Source organism: Aedes albopictus, chromosome 2, assembly GCF_035046485.1.
Source record: "Aedes albopictus strain Foshan chromosome 2, AalbF5, whole genome shotgun sequence".
Lineage (NCBI taxonomy): Eukaryota > Metazoa > Arthropoda > Insecta > Diptera > Culicidae > Aedes > Aedes albopictus.
The window spans coordinates 141,596,951-141,612,455 of NC_085137.1; the positions used below are offsets into that span (position 1 = coordinate 141,596,951).

The window sequence follows — 15,505 nt, forward strand, 5'->3', positions numbered from 1 at the left end:
CCCTAGGCAGGGCAAATCGGCAAGTTTAACCAAGCGATCACGTTTTTCGTTCCGTTGGTGATGACCAACGGAAACACCGACGCACGTGCGGCGTCTTTCGCTACCAAGCAGCCATGAGTCGGTAGATGACCATCGGTTCACCCTCATGACGAGCAACAGCGGTTAGAGCGAGCAACCACCATCCCGCCGGCGTACAGCAGCAAAGTTCACCGTCACCCCCTTCCCGTTCATCCACCGAGCGGACGTCGTCATCGTGGTCATCGTGGTCATCTAGTCAAAGGTCGAGACTTGCGAGGATAGCAAAGCCTATAGCGTAGGTAGGGCCCCAGGTTCGGACGGAGTTACGAACTTGGCCTTAGGTAGTTATTGCAGAGGCTCCCGAGAAACTCTGGTCTGTTATGCAGAGACTCCTGGAAGAGGGAGCTTTCCCAGCGTTTCGAAAGCAGCACGGCCAGGTGTTCAGCACTGATCCAGCTGGTACAAAAGGGCGAGAAGGTGGGTGGACCAGATAGAACGTGATCTGGCAAGGGACGGGTGTCATCAAGGATGGAGAGTTTATTTTTTTTTCTTGATTTATCGACTGTAATGTTTTCTCTCAAATATAGTTTGTCGTGCAATCTCTCAAGTCAAAGGAAACAGAGGTAATCTATTTTCCAACGTTTCGGCGCAATGTATTTTGTCTTCTTTTTTCGGTTGAATTGTATCCTTAAACGAGAGATCGCTGTTCCACCCAAATGGGGGTGGAATGAAAATCTAAGAAAAATGACGCTTCGGTTTTCTTATTCAAGGATCTTTACCATCAACGTGCAAACGTGCAAAGAACTCGAATGACATGGTTGTCGACGGAAAAACCGGCGTCCGTCGGTAGAAGCTCCACAAAATACTGAAAGCAATTCTCACATTTTTTTTCGGATACTTTATGCAGCGTTGTGGAACATTTGACGTCTTACGACATCGCGACAAAAAAAAAACAGAAAACGCAAAGTAATCATTGGTTCGATGAAGCAAAGCACTGACGGCGAGGTCTCACTAGAGATTTTGTCTGCTCTACTGCTGGAACAGCTTGAATCCTTTTTTGTTCACGAATTTTCCGTCCTTGATGAACTGAAAACGAGTGATACAGAGGAAAGCGGTGTGGATTCACAGAAAATATTGATGCCCGTGGGCAGTTCAAATGGTTGAGAGACTCGACGTTGCTGGTAATTGGTTTTTAAATGTGCCAATAGACTTCCATGGAACTGAATTGTTTGCAGAACAGAACCGGGACTTTATTTATTGTTCATTTCTGAGGAAACGGTCTTTTTCGGATGTTAATTTGATTACACCCTTCTACATTCCGTTTTCGATGGAAACTGACCTTTTCGAAAATGATGAAAAATAGTAAATTCTTCTACAATCATTTCTAAGTATTTAAATTTAAATTCCATCACTAACAGAGAGAAGGTGACTCATTACTGAAAATAATATTATTAATACCTACAATCAATCGATTTTTGATCAACTTTTCTCCGCTTTTTCCAGTTAACAAATAGGTTGGAAATGATGAAGCTTTTTCCAGATTGGACCTTCCCCGAAGAAGTAATTATCGTCTATCTCTCTGGTGGACCGAAAGACACCCGTAGAAACGTCGTAGTCGAGTACCTACCACCATGAAAATCAATAGAAACATAATTATTAGATGGTCGTTTGGGAGCCCCGGAAAAGATATGGCGAACCAGTGTAGGTACCTACAGGAAGCAGAGTAATGGCCAAAAATGGCACAACTGGCAAAGCCGTCGACAGTAGCGTGTGGGTGGATTGACTCAGCAGTAGTACCTAGTACGTCATGGGACGCAGCAAACGCTACTAAAACGAGCAAATTAATGGTCGCGTCTGGTCCCATTAGGCGAAAATGATATCGCAAAGTTTCCTGTGCTGTGGACCACGGTAGAGTATGGTGGGGTGGAAGCTTCATTTCGAACATATAAGACAATAGTGAGAGTGATTGACTAAAGTTTTCAGAATAGTCAAAATAGTTAAAATAGTCATCGGAGATGTTATCGTACAGATAGGCCGAGAAAGTGTATTCCGAATTGTCATTGGAACAGGAAGCAATAATTCCGTAGTCAACGATAATGGTCTGCGGCTTGTAACATTCGCTGCTGGCAGATGGCATCAGCAGTACTGCCGTGAATCGCAAGTCAGTCCCATCTGCATTTTGGGCAAAATTGAGTTAATGGCGGTTTTCGATCTTCCTTCGGATGGTCTTTCAGCTGTGTGAATAAAAATATATAGTTTGTTCAGTAAAATCGAAAAACAACACCAATTCAGATTGTCCCATAATGAGAAGTAATCGCAAGTCAGTCCCATTACGAACTTGTGTACCCTGCAGTACAAAATCAAGCACTGTTTTAGCCAGTTTTATATTTTTTGCAGTTACGTTTTCACGTTTGAAACAATTTGTGAAAGTTTCATGATGATCGCAGAAGTATTCAATTTATGGCGATTTTTTGAAATTTCACATAGAAATCGAATTTAAAAACTTCAGAGTCCATTTTCTCAATGCCTACTTTTTACAGATGGGACTGACTTGCGATTCACGGCAGAGTAGGCCTGTCCAGCTTTTCAAAAAAGTTCTCTGATTCTCAAGTTCACCCCCATATTTTGATTGGCATCCTAAAAGAAGTAACTAGTCAAAATTTCAGCCAAATCCATTGAAATTAAGAGGTGCATCAAATTAATTTTGTGTTTTTTGACTATTTTTGAACTTCAAAAAATCATAACTACACTAAAACTTGTCAAAACTTAATTCTTTTCGCGGAAATTGAAAGCTATACTTGTTTGCTACAACTTCTCTGAACAACGTGTGCCAATAAAATTGAAGGAAACATGTGTAATTATCACATTTGTAATCCGAAAACCCCTAAAAAGTTGATTTTGTGATAGATTTCGTTCTGGATCACCCTAATATACGTAATAAGTTGGATTTTTCAAAACGGCATCATATTCTCCAATGTTTTTTGGTTATTCGCTTCTTTGACATCAATGCTGTAGGAGTTGAGCAAAAATTACTAAAATTCGTGAAAGCCAAATGTGGCCTAAAAACTAGCTTTTCGGGTGCAATCACGCTTTGGCGCGCAAAAAGTGGCATCGCGTCAGCACTGATATGATAGCCAACACCTGTCATTACGCTTGTTTGTTATCACCCGTGATAGGGGGTAGCCAAGGCAAACTACAAGGAAGCAAAGCTACTACGTTCAGTACAATTTCGCGCCACAGCGTGATTGCCCCCAAAAAGCTAGTTTTTAGGCCACATTTGGCTTTCCCGAATTTTAATATTTTTTGCTCAACTCCTACAGCATTGGTGTCAAAGAAGCAAATAACCAAAAAAACATGAGAGAATATGATGCCGTTTTAAAATATCAAACTTATAACGTATATTAGGGTGTTCCAGAACGAAATCTATCAAAAAAACAACTTTTTTAGGTTTTTCTGATCACAAATGTGATAATTACGCATGTTTCCTTCAATTTTATTGTCACACGTTGTTCGGAGAAGTTGTAGCAAACGAGTATAGCTTTCAATTTCTGCCAAAAGAATTGAGTTTTGACAAGTTTTAGTGTAGCTATGATTTTTTGAAGTTCAAAAATAGTCGAAAAACACAAAACTGATTTGATGCACCTCTTAATTTCAATGGAGTTGGCTGAAATTTTGACCAGTTACTTCTTTTAGGATGCCAATCAAAATATGGGGGTGGACTTGAGAATCAGAGAACATTTTTGAAAAGGTGGACAGGCCTAATCAGCAGTACTCACTTCGCACGTAAAAAAATGCGAAAACACCTAGATTACACGCTGGTCGACGGGCGACATTTTTTCAGACATCATAGATATGAGAACTTACAAAGCTTCGAACATTGACTCGGATCATTATCTTGCAGTCGAAAAGTTTCAGGACGATTATTCAGCGTCACGACCTCAAGAAACAACAATACCTAACGCTTGTCAGCCGAAGGGGTTGCTGTGAAGATTCATTCAAAACTAGACATTTTTATTTATATCAAAAAACTATGCGATTTATTATTTTTTGTTTTTTCTTTAGGATTAGTTTGATTTGCTTCATTTTTAGCTGGAACTAATCGAACTCCTTTTGATTTTGCTGAAGGAAAATTAGATAACGTTGGTTGATTTTGCTAAAATTAGCAATGCATCGATAGTTTATCGTTATATCTATAGCATACTCACATAAATAAACACTCCCAGCAGAGTTTTCTTGTAATTCGAGATAGTTTACTAAATTAACAAATTGATCTATTTAACTCCAAGATGACAATATTCACCATTTTCAAAGCGCATAATTTTATTTTTCTTCAATCTTAACATTCGAGGTAAAATTGAATACACATAATCCTAGTAACACTATAACTACTAAAATATTATTTTGAAATTATCGCTTTCTTGCGCATGATGTCACCTCCATTGAAGTAGATTCTCTGCATCTTGAGCTGTCATAGTTTAGTTGAAAAAAAAAAAACAATTATCATAACCACTTTTCGAGTATGGAAAATCAACTAGGTTTTAAAACAGTTTTATTGCTACTCTTCTAACGGTTTGCAAAACCTCTTCGAGAGTGGTCCACTTAGCCGGAAGATGCTCTTGAAGAGGTTATCAAGAGGTTGTGATGCATGAATCAGTTTTATTGCAAGTTTTATAAAATTGGGCATGAAAACCTTTTATAGAGCCGAACAAAACAAAAATGATACTTGGGAAGTTTGTTTGCTGAAGCGCAGGGAAGCATGGATAGGAACGATATGCGCAGGCTTTATGCTACTGTCAAAGATGCGCAGTGAAAGACAGCGTCAGTGTTCACGATGGACATTTGCTGACAGACAAAAGAAAAAAATGGTGGAAGTCGAAAATTTGTTGAATGGTTACAATGAAGGAGTACTCAGGAATAGGATTTACACAGTTGATGGTCAAGCAGTGGAACACCAACACTGGATGTGGTTAAACGGCGTTTACAGAACCGAAAAACAACAATGCTGCTGGGAAGGCCGAGATTGTGGTCGTACTTTTTACGCGCGAAAGCGAGCAACTTCTGGGCAGGAAGAATTGTCCACCAGATGTTTGGATGGGCACTTTCTAGCTTTAGAGGACTCAAGTGTGGGAAAAAAAGGAAAAAAAATGGAGTACATTTGTGAGCCCGTCAACGACAGATCAAATGTTTTACAAGCTGATGATCCTAGATGAATTTATGTTTTTTTTTTAATTCTAAAAATGTCGCCTGTATATGCTTTGAAAAAGAAATTGTACCTCTGTTTCAGAAAAAATAATTTCGTGGTTTTTTGGAAGCATTTTGCTGCCCTTAAAGGTTTTAGAAATATTGCAAATTTTTATTTTGCTTTTTGACATCTCCATGAAGTTCAGCAGAAATCTTTAAGGAATTATTTCAGAAATTTGTCGAAAGTTTCCTCCAGAAATTTCCTAGAGAATTATGTTCTGTCGATCTGTGGAGAAGAAAAATTAACTCAATTTTGATAGCACTTGCTTCAAAACTTCAATAAGATTAGAACAAATAAATAAGTAATTGCTACAGGTGAAGTTAGTTCTTCTACTTTTCAGTGTTTTCTTTAATTTTTAAGTTTTGCTAGCTGACCAACTCTGTTTTTATAAATTGAATGATACTGAAAGTGAAATAAAGATTTAGCGACATAATCGAGAAAAAGATATTGAACACTTTCTTCAATTTTGTCAATAATTCCAAGACAAAATGCAGTTGAATCTGTGAATTAATATCAAGATCCGTGAATAAAAGACTGACATTGACGCTACAATGGGACATTATGTGATAGGAAAAGGTTAGACATTTAGCTTTGTCATTTAACTATGTGCTTTGGACTTTAGACTCTGGACTTGTCAAATTGACAAATGTTTAAGTTATGCGACCTGGGTGGCCATCTTGACATTCCATATGAAGTGACTGAGAAAAAGTGGAAACGTGTTTTCGACTATCACGGATTTCGACCAAATTTTGTTGGAATGTTTGTTTAAATGGAGGAAGCAAAAATCCAAATTTAAGTGCCGATCGGATCACTCTTTGGCCCGTGGCAGCACCACTCGTCTTTGCCAATACAGGAAAAATCCATGTTTGCCCTTCCTTTCCATAATTTATAGCTTTGAAACTAGGGGGTGGAAGCTCAGGTAAAATATTATCTCCTGGGCACCACCCCCGGCGAAGATTGGCGCTTGAGCCTAGCTAGTTAGCACTGTAGTTGGAGGAAATGCCAATGCAGAACCCGTAGCTTCCGGGAAGGTAAGCCCAGCTTCCTGGGTTGGTGTCAGGCCCTGCGAGTCAGCCGTAAAAAAGACTAGCACCGGAAAATCAACAAGAGAAGAATGCGAACCGATACCAATCGCGACGACCACAGCGACGAAAAGGGACTTGCGATTGGAAGCTCGGTACGTGGAACTGCAGATCTCTCAACTTCATCGGGAGCACCCGCATACTCCCCGATATATTGAAGAACCGCGGGTTCGGCATCGTAGCGCTGCAGGAAGTGTGTTGGACAGGATGCATGGTGCGACCGTTTAGAGGTAATCATACCATCTACCAAGGCTGCGGCAACACACGTGAGCTGGGAACAGCTTTTACAGTGATGGGCGACATGCAGAGGCGCGTGATCGGTTGGTGGCCGATCGACGAAAGAATGTGCAGGTTGAGGATCAAGGGCCGATTCTTCAACTTCAGCATAATAAACGTGCACAGCCCTCACTCCGGAAGCACTGATGATGACAAAGACGCATTTTACGCGCAGCTCGAACGCGAGTACGATCGCTGCCCAAGCCACGACGTCAAGATCATCATAGGTGATTTGAACGCTCAGGTAGGCCAGGAGGAGGAATTCAGACCGACGATTGGAAAGTTCAGCGCCCACCAGCTGACGAACGAAAATGGCCTACGCCTCATCGATTTCGCCGCCTCCAAAAACATAACCATTCGTAGCACCTTCTTCCAGCCCAGCCCACAGTGGTTCCGCCATAGGTCATTAATCCAAAAATTTGACCTCAATAAAACTGTGGTATCATTGCGGTAACATCAAATTTAATGCTTTAATAACTAGGATCAATCATTACCTTTATCAATTGTATGCCGAAACCAGGCTTGTAAACATTCGACACTTTTCACTACCTTCGTTTCGTTGCCGCGGTCGGGTGTCAGCTTGCTTTGTTTCATTCGAGCGCGACCGCTCCCTCTTACCAGTGTTTGGACGAAAAAGTGATCAGTGAACCACTCGGCAGTTTTTCTTCCCTTCTGTTGGTTCTGTTTCAATTACCAAGCGGTGTATGTTCTCTCGTCGAGTCGCATGGTTCACGAAGGAACACAAAGAGGATACTCCGATATAAACAAGCTGCGGCGATGAGCGGGCATCGCTAAGTGTAACACTTACCGATGATCGCTCATCGTTGGCTTGGGGCAACTGTGAATAATCGTTATTTTCATAAGTATTTAATGTGTTTTCGCTTTAAAAACGTGAAATACTATTTAATTTAACTGTATTCATGACGTTGCAGGTTGTGTAGTCACAATAAAAAAAGAATTATGGCAATAAAATATTCTTACCGAATGCATCGCTTTCATTAGCGTCATCGAGCATCTTCTCTCTTGATTGCGCTCTCGTATCGAACCGGGCAAGAGAATGAACAGCATTTCGGGGAGCGTTACCGAGCATGTTGGTTCATGAAATGTTACATTCGCGAATGTATCACTTGCTGAGCATGGACCATTCAGTGGTTCGCGATAAAAATCCACACACTGCCTCTTACACACAACACGAGCGGCAGAACGAAGATCAATAAACAAAAAAGTGGATCACATCATCGTCGTCTGACACGATGACATTTGGCTAATTTCAGCTTTTTGCAAGATTTCAGCCAATTTTGATAAAAATTAGTATAATATTAGTTTATTCGTGTATGATAAATCGATTACGACACATACATTTAACCAAAACAGCTCTCTTTATGGGAAAAACAGAAATAACAAAAAACCGAACCATCTCCCGAAGACGCAATCGTGGTCAAGCGCATTCATTCGACATTTTTGTTCCGTACAGTAGTTTGATCGCTTGTGTTGCGAATGTTGGAGACAAAGGCAGCCGAATATCGACGAAAAGGTGTCAAAGACTGTGATCGCTAACAAGACTGGCCGAAACTTTTCCGCAGAGCTCATGAAAGTGGATATTCTTGAGTAGACATTTTATTTTTTTTTTCTAATTTCAGTCCTATGCATTCATCACTCTATTAAAAAGTCTCATCCATTCGACATGTATTTAGTTGATTGTGTTCGATTCTTCATTGTTCAAATCGATGTTTATCATAAATTTAGATACCATTCTTTGTCATTTTATTTGAATAAGTATGACTGAATTAGATGCTTTTTCCACAAAGCACAAAAAAATGAAAATTTTCAACAAGCTAAAAAAAATGTTTTCCCTTCCGACCCCTTTGGAAATTCTTCTATAAAACTTCCATATAATCATAAGCAATGATTCACTGGCAAATTTAGCTGCGACCATTTGCGACCAGATTGGTGATAGTCACTTATGTGTCGTACCTTCGATATACTCAAAAACTAACAAATACCTCCCATATTGCTTTGCAGGGGTCACTTCTTCCCTTCCCAACTGTTACAATCTCTATCCATCACATTATGTCTGTTTCCAAATTCTTGAGCAGTTTTGACTACCGTGGACCACCTAAACTAATTTTAGTTTATCCAAATGAGCTGGTAACCCAAACTGCAAAATAATGATTTTCGGCTCCGTAAAGCCAAAAACTCGATTGAGCTCATTTTCAATAAACAATAGAAAAACGCATTTGGAATGCAAATATGCATCATATTTAGCGGTTTCATCATAAAACTCGAGAAAATCATATTTATGGCCGCCCTTATATGGGGCAGGAACCAGTGTGCAGCCTCCCGTATCGTTACACCTGGAGATCACCACAACAAACGGAATCGCAAGTCAACCACGTTTTGATTGATGGACGGCACTTGACACTTCTCCGACATTATCGACGTCAGGACCTATCGTGGCGCTAATATCGACTCTGATCACTACTTGGTGATGGTTAAACTGCGCCCAAAACTCTCCGTTATTAACAATGTACAGTACCGGCGGGCACCCAGGTACGATCTGAAGCGACTGAATCCACCAGATGTCGCCACCGCATACGCGCAGAATCTTGAGGCAGCGTTGCCGGACGAGGGTGTGCTCGATGTGGCCCCTCTAGAGGACTGCTGGAGTACAGTGAAAGCAGCCATCAACAACGCAGCCGAGAGCACTATCGGAACGGAGTCGACGAAACGATTGGTTCGACGAGGAGTGCAGAGCGGTTCTGGAGGAGAAGGATGCAGCGCGGGCGGTAATGCTGCAGCATGGAACCCGACAGAATGTTGAGCGATACAGACAGAAGCGGAAGCAGCAGACCCGTCTCTTCCGGGAGAAAAAGCGCCACCTGGAAGAAGCGGAGTGCGAGGAAATGGAACACGTAAGTTCTACCAGAAGCTCAAAGCATCCCGCAAAGGCTACGTGCCGCAAGCCGAAATCTGCAGTAATAAGAACGGGAGCCTCCTGACGGACAAACCTGAGGTGATCGAAAGGTGGAAGCAGCACTTCGACGAGAACCTGAATGGCGAAGAGAATGTAGGCACGGAGGACCAGAGCAGCGGAGAAAATGACAATGTTGGTGCAGCAGATGACGGAAACTAACCAACTCCCACGCTGAGAGAAGTTAAGGATGCCATCCACCAGCTCAAAAACAACAAAGCGGTTGGTAAGGACGGTATCGCAGCAGAACTCATCAAGATGGGCCCGGAAAAGTTGGCCACCTGTCTGCACCAGTTAGTAGTCAAGATCTGGGAAACCGAACAGCTACCGGAGGAGTGGAAGGAAGGGATAATCTGTCCCATCCACAAGAAAGGCGACAAGTTAATGAGTGAGAGCTTTCGTGTGATCACCATTTTGAATGCCGCCTACAAAGTGCTATCCCAGATCATCTTCCGTCGTCTTTCACCTAAAGTAAATGAGTTCGTGGGAAGTTACCAAGCCGGTTTCATCGACGGCCGGTCGACAACGGACCAGATCTTCACCGTACGGCAAATCCTCCAGAAATGCCGTGAATACCAAATCCCAACGCATCACCTGTTCATCGACTTCAAAGCGGCATACGACAGTATCGACCGCACAGAGCTATGGAAAAGCTTTCCCGGGAAGTTTACCAGACTGATAAGAGCAACGATGGACGGTGTGCAGAACAGCGTAAGGATTTCGGGTGAACTATCCAGTTCATTCGAATCTCGACGGGGACTGCGACAAGGTGATGGACTTTCCTGCCTACTATTCAACATCGCCCTGGAAGGTGTTATGCGACGAGACGGGCTCAACAGCCGGGATACGATATTCACAAAATCCGGTCAATTTGTGTGCTTTGCGGACGTCATGGACATTATTGCCAGAACATTTGGAACGGTGGCAGAGCTGTACGTACACCCGCCTGAAACGTGAAGCAGCAAAGGTCGGACTGGTGGTGAATGCGGCTAAGACAAAGTACATGCTGGTAGGTGGGACTGAGCGAGACAGGACAAGCCTTAACAGCAATGTTACGAAAGACGGGGGGGGAGGATACTTTCGAGGTGGTAGAAGAATTCGTCTACCTCGGTTCCTTGCTAACGGCTGACAATAACGTGAGCCGTGAAATACGAAGGCGCATCATCAGTGGAAGCCGTGCCTACTATGGGCTCCAAAAAAAAACTGCGGTCAAAAAAGATTCACCCCCGCACCAAATGTACCATGTGCAAGACGTTAATAAGGCCGGTGGTTCTCTACGGACACGAGACATGGACGATGCTCGAGGAGGACCTGCAAGCACTCGGAGTTTTCGAGCGGCGGGTGCTAAGGACGATCTTCGGCGGCGTGCAGGAGAACGGTGTGTAGCGGAGAAGGATGAACCACGAACTCGGTGCACTCTACGGTGAACTCAACATCCAGAAAGTGGCCAAAGCCAGAAGGATACGGTGGGCAGGCCATGTTGCAAGAATGCCGGACAACAACCCTGCAAATTTGGTGTTTGCTAACCATCCGGTTGGTACAAGAAGGCGTGGAGCGCAGAGAGCACGATGGGCGGACCAGGTGAAGCGTGATCTGGCGAGTGATGGGCGTGACCGAGGATGGAGAGCTGCAGCTGCAAATCGAGTATTATGGCGGCAAATTGTTGATTCAGTATTATCATGAATTTGGTGTTAACTAAATAAATAAATGGGTAAAAAATATATAGTGTATACTGTATATTTTTCTCACAAAGCCCACTTTTTCTCTATAACGAATGATTTCCTAGTTACAGATTTTAAATACAATTCAATTTATACGCCCTTCTCAAACGATCTTTTCTCACGTTAAAAAACCTTTAGATATAAAGCAATGATAAAACTGTCATGTTTTAACACACCCTCCTCTTTCGTTACGCTTTTTTGTATGAAAGTCCTAAAATTTTGCATTAACCGTAATACTAGATTGTACTTGCCCCTATCCCTAGAGCGTCACGTAATTTGTAGACGGTGTCATATTTTTTATGAAAAATGTAACAGAACTTGTTATGGTTTAGTTATAATTCGCCAATATCAGAAATCAGCAGTGCTTTGAAGCTTTGAAGCGTTATGCGCTGTCATTACAGCTAGAAGCTGTAATAAAAAAAAAACTGTTGGAATTCAAGCAGGATATATAGCTGCAAATCAAATGCCTCACAGCCATCTGTTTTCCATTTTTTTTTTTTTTGATTATTTATTCATTTTACTCTAATTCAAATCCGGAACAGTTGCCGGATGTTGTGCCAATCGAATAAGAATCATCACCCACAAAACAGCTGCTTTTGTACAATACGTTTTGTAATGTTGCAGCGCTTTGTAGCGTTTTATATAACATTCTTTCTGCTGGAAACTGTGACGAAAACCCTGTTGGTGCAACAACACAGTTGTTTAGCTAGATGAAGTTGGGTTAGTTTTGTGGCAAAATTGTAAAGCCTTGTCTGTGTAAAACGAAATATGTATACATTCACGAACTTCCTCTTCATCAGATCATTAACTTTTCATTCTTCTTTATTAACCGTTATGTGTCCGACAAACTTTTTGCTTTTTTCTACACCGTGCTTTTTAAATAAGCGCTGGGTTCCCGGGTACCCTGTCGGCCACATAAGGGTTAACCCTTGTTTTGTATTTGTTAGGACGTGTGGCGGTTCGGAGGCAGGGTACCATACTGAGAGCAACTCTATTTCAAGCAGCTTCAATAACTGCAAATTTATTGAACGTTTATTAGTAACTGAATAATTATAATACAAAACCATTTTACATTGTAGTATCAGTTCTCCGGCCAATCTCCTAACAGCGGTGCTCGACTTGTCGTAGTTCTTCTAATCACGAACAGAAACGCACTGCCCTATCGTTCTAAATTATCAATAGGCAGCCACTGTAGCACACGTCGTTATTGTTTCAGTGTTGCCAGTTCCACTAAGAGCACAATGCATAGGAACTATTCGCAACAGGATAGATAGATATGGTTATTCACCTATAAGAATACCTACAACAAAATTATATCAAATTCTGTTATTTCTAACAATGGTTGTTATAATTTTGTTATTATCTTGTTAGGTGCTTCTGGTTGAGCAGTGATTGGAAGACTTTTTCATGCAAAGAAGCAAAAGTTTTTGAACAATGAATGCGGAAGTATGCACTTTTGACCTAATCTCACCCCCAACGACGGTATTCCCTTCTGCTTGGGATGTGTTACAAGCAATCAAATTTGACTGATTTGAACCACCGTAACACCCATAAAACATTAATTTATTTGAGCTCAGAACACATAAAAACAAACTTTTATTTCATTAAAACTTCGACCCCGCTTTCCTTTATGGTTGGCAAAAAATAAATGGGCATTGTTACGTTGCCTTACCTTGACGTCAGCAGGCTCAGGCTCCGGACCGCCACTAATGGTGAGTATGGTACTGTTGCTTCGACTTCATATCCTCAATGAATAATGAGCTGATTCAGCAGTCGGTCAATGTGAGTTGCTTTTTGTTCACTGGGAATCACTTTATTTTCCTTGGGATAACTATTAAAATATATGTTCCAATTGAGTAGCGATGGGATCGTCACTTTTCGTGGTGTAGTCCATAAATGAGGAATATTACCAAGGTAGATTTTACTCGTTCTGCTTCACGACAGAACCCATGCTGTTTTATCCACTTTCGATAAATTTCCACTTGATTGGGTTTGATTCTGTTATTTTTCTTCGGGACGTGTTTTTCTCGGCAGGGAATTTCCTTCCAGATGCACCCGAGATGTCGATATCTTCTTCCGGAGAGTAGTAGCAGCAGCAAGGCAAGAGCAGAAAATATGAAAAATCACCTTTCTCTTCTTTCGGTCTTCTAGCTCACACACGACACACGGCACTTCTCGATGGCCCGGGCTGACACACCATCAAGATGCTGGTGCAATTTTCCGATTTTCCACTTTATTAAACTGTGCACTTTTCACTCCATGGAGGAAATCAGATCCACCCGAGTGCTGCTCACTTTACGCCAAATGGCCCCTGCGCCCTGGACAACATCTGCGATGACGACGCCGAACGACCACTCGAGACACGGACCCACTCCACTGTTTCCACTGACTGACGGTATGAATTTCCACGTCGAGAAAAGAACCTCTTGAAAAAATATATCCGAGATGCAATCTGATCCACTGAAATTTTCCCAAACTCAAGCCACCTTCATAGCCACAAAATTCTTAACTGAGGTAAGCAAAGCACACTGGCCCAAAAGACGACGGCTAGATTGTTCGAAGATAAACCAACACAGGACCCCCTTCCACACTGTATTGCTTCCAATCCCCCAGCGATATTAACAACAGCCAGCAACAATAACGACGACGACGGCGCACCCCTCCCAGACGGACGCGAGGAGGGCAACAGCAGTTTCCAATAAGTCCCCAAACAGACAGACGACGACGATGACGACGACAATGGGGATGATGGTGGAGTGTGTCGTGGTCCCTTCAGAGAGATATTAGCTGCCACCACCCATCAAGGTGGGTGGCTGTGTAGATACAGATCTGGACAGAGAAACACCGAGTATCGAACTGCGGACCGAACCGGTTCTAGACTTTCTCGACTTGTCCCGTAGGAAAACGCACCTCGACTGACACACGAACGGCGAGAGCGCGAGGCTGCCAGTCTGCAAAAATTTTCCAGTGGCAGCAACTCATTCGCACATTTTCCGGCTAGGTTTTCCGCTCTTGCTCTCTTTCTGTGGATGATGCGGGGGAGGGTTGGTGGAGAACTGTCGTTGTATTGTTGTGATACATGTGTGCGTAAGGGCGGATGAGTGCCCTTCTGTAATCTGCCGGACAGGGTCGAATGTAGGCAGGATCGAAATACAGTGAAGTATCAAAAAATCTCTGATTTAACGATTACCGCCACTTTCATTACGCATGGCCATGCCATATCTTGGGATAGTGTCTACTAAACTTGCAATTACTTGTATGCAGCAATTTATTACCACATTGCAATTCGAAATAGATGCCCATAAATGATGGAAAGTAATGTTATTCATTAAGGTTCAATATGGAAAACAATATTTCTTGAAAGAACAGCCTATGGGTTGAAGAAGGATGAATCATTGTTCGGAATATTGTCATTTGAAACTCCAATCACTACAGCGATTAAATAAAGCCAAACAGTTTATAAATTAGAAAAGGACAAATCTCTGGGTATTATAGGGGTGATCACTGAAGTACGCCACGATTACAGGGAGAAGAGGGGTTTGCAAAAGTGTCATTGACGTATCGTATCTAGGATTCTTTCCTAGGGGATGTCTAGGGGGTGCCAGTTCCAGTGGCTTCCAGTATCACTGCGTTGCGGGAAAAACTAGGCTTCCAACACTAATGAATGTTAATAATGTTAGTAATGTTGATTAAAATCAATCATATGTTCATAAGAATACATTTGCAGAGCAATTATGAGAAGTGTAAATCTTAGAACTTACACAATATCCATAAAATTGCATATAACATTCATCGCGATAACCTACTTGTTGTATAGAATAAAAACAATCCTTTGTATATTAAAATAGCTTTCCAGAACAATTGTAAGAGTTATAAATACTTAAAATTACAAAATAATGCTACATATTTGCATTTTGGGTTTGAACACAGCTTTTTTTTTATTAGTTGAACACTACCACGTGAACATAACGATACTTTTATAGAGCAATTATATGTATGATTCTCAAAAACTACAAAATTTTCACATGCACATGGTTGCACTCCTGAGTCGCGTTCTGAATCTTTACAAACATATATCTGGTGAATGGAATGCTGTATAAGGCTGAAATTTTGCCTTTACTAAACCAGTTCCGAAACGACACCGAATAATCGAGTCAGACCTGTACTATAAGAAATATGTAGTACAAGATATTTG

General features: G+C 41.8%; 1 protein-coding gene across 9 annotated transcripts in view; it reads right to left on the minus strand.

The window, feature by feature from the left end:
- Positions 1-14,279, minus strand: part of LOC109410186 (metabotropic glycine receptor) — a 347,855-nt gene extending 333,576 nt beyond the window's left edge. For 5 of the 9 annotated variants that reach the window (XM_062850540.1, XM_062850541.1, XM_062850544.1 and 2 more), the window contains exon 1: positions 12,983-14,278. The gene's annotated coding sequence lies outside the window, so the exon portion shown is untranslated. Of the gene's footprint in view, positions 1-12,982 lie in introns of all 9 variants that reach the window. The other 4 variants (XM_062850543.1, XM_062850547.1, XM_062850546.1 and 1 more) reach the window with 3 other exon arrangements.
- Positions 14,280-15,505: the final 1,226 nt, after the last annotated feature.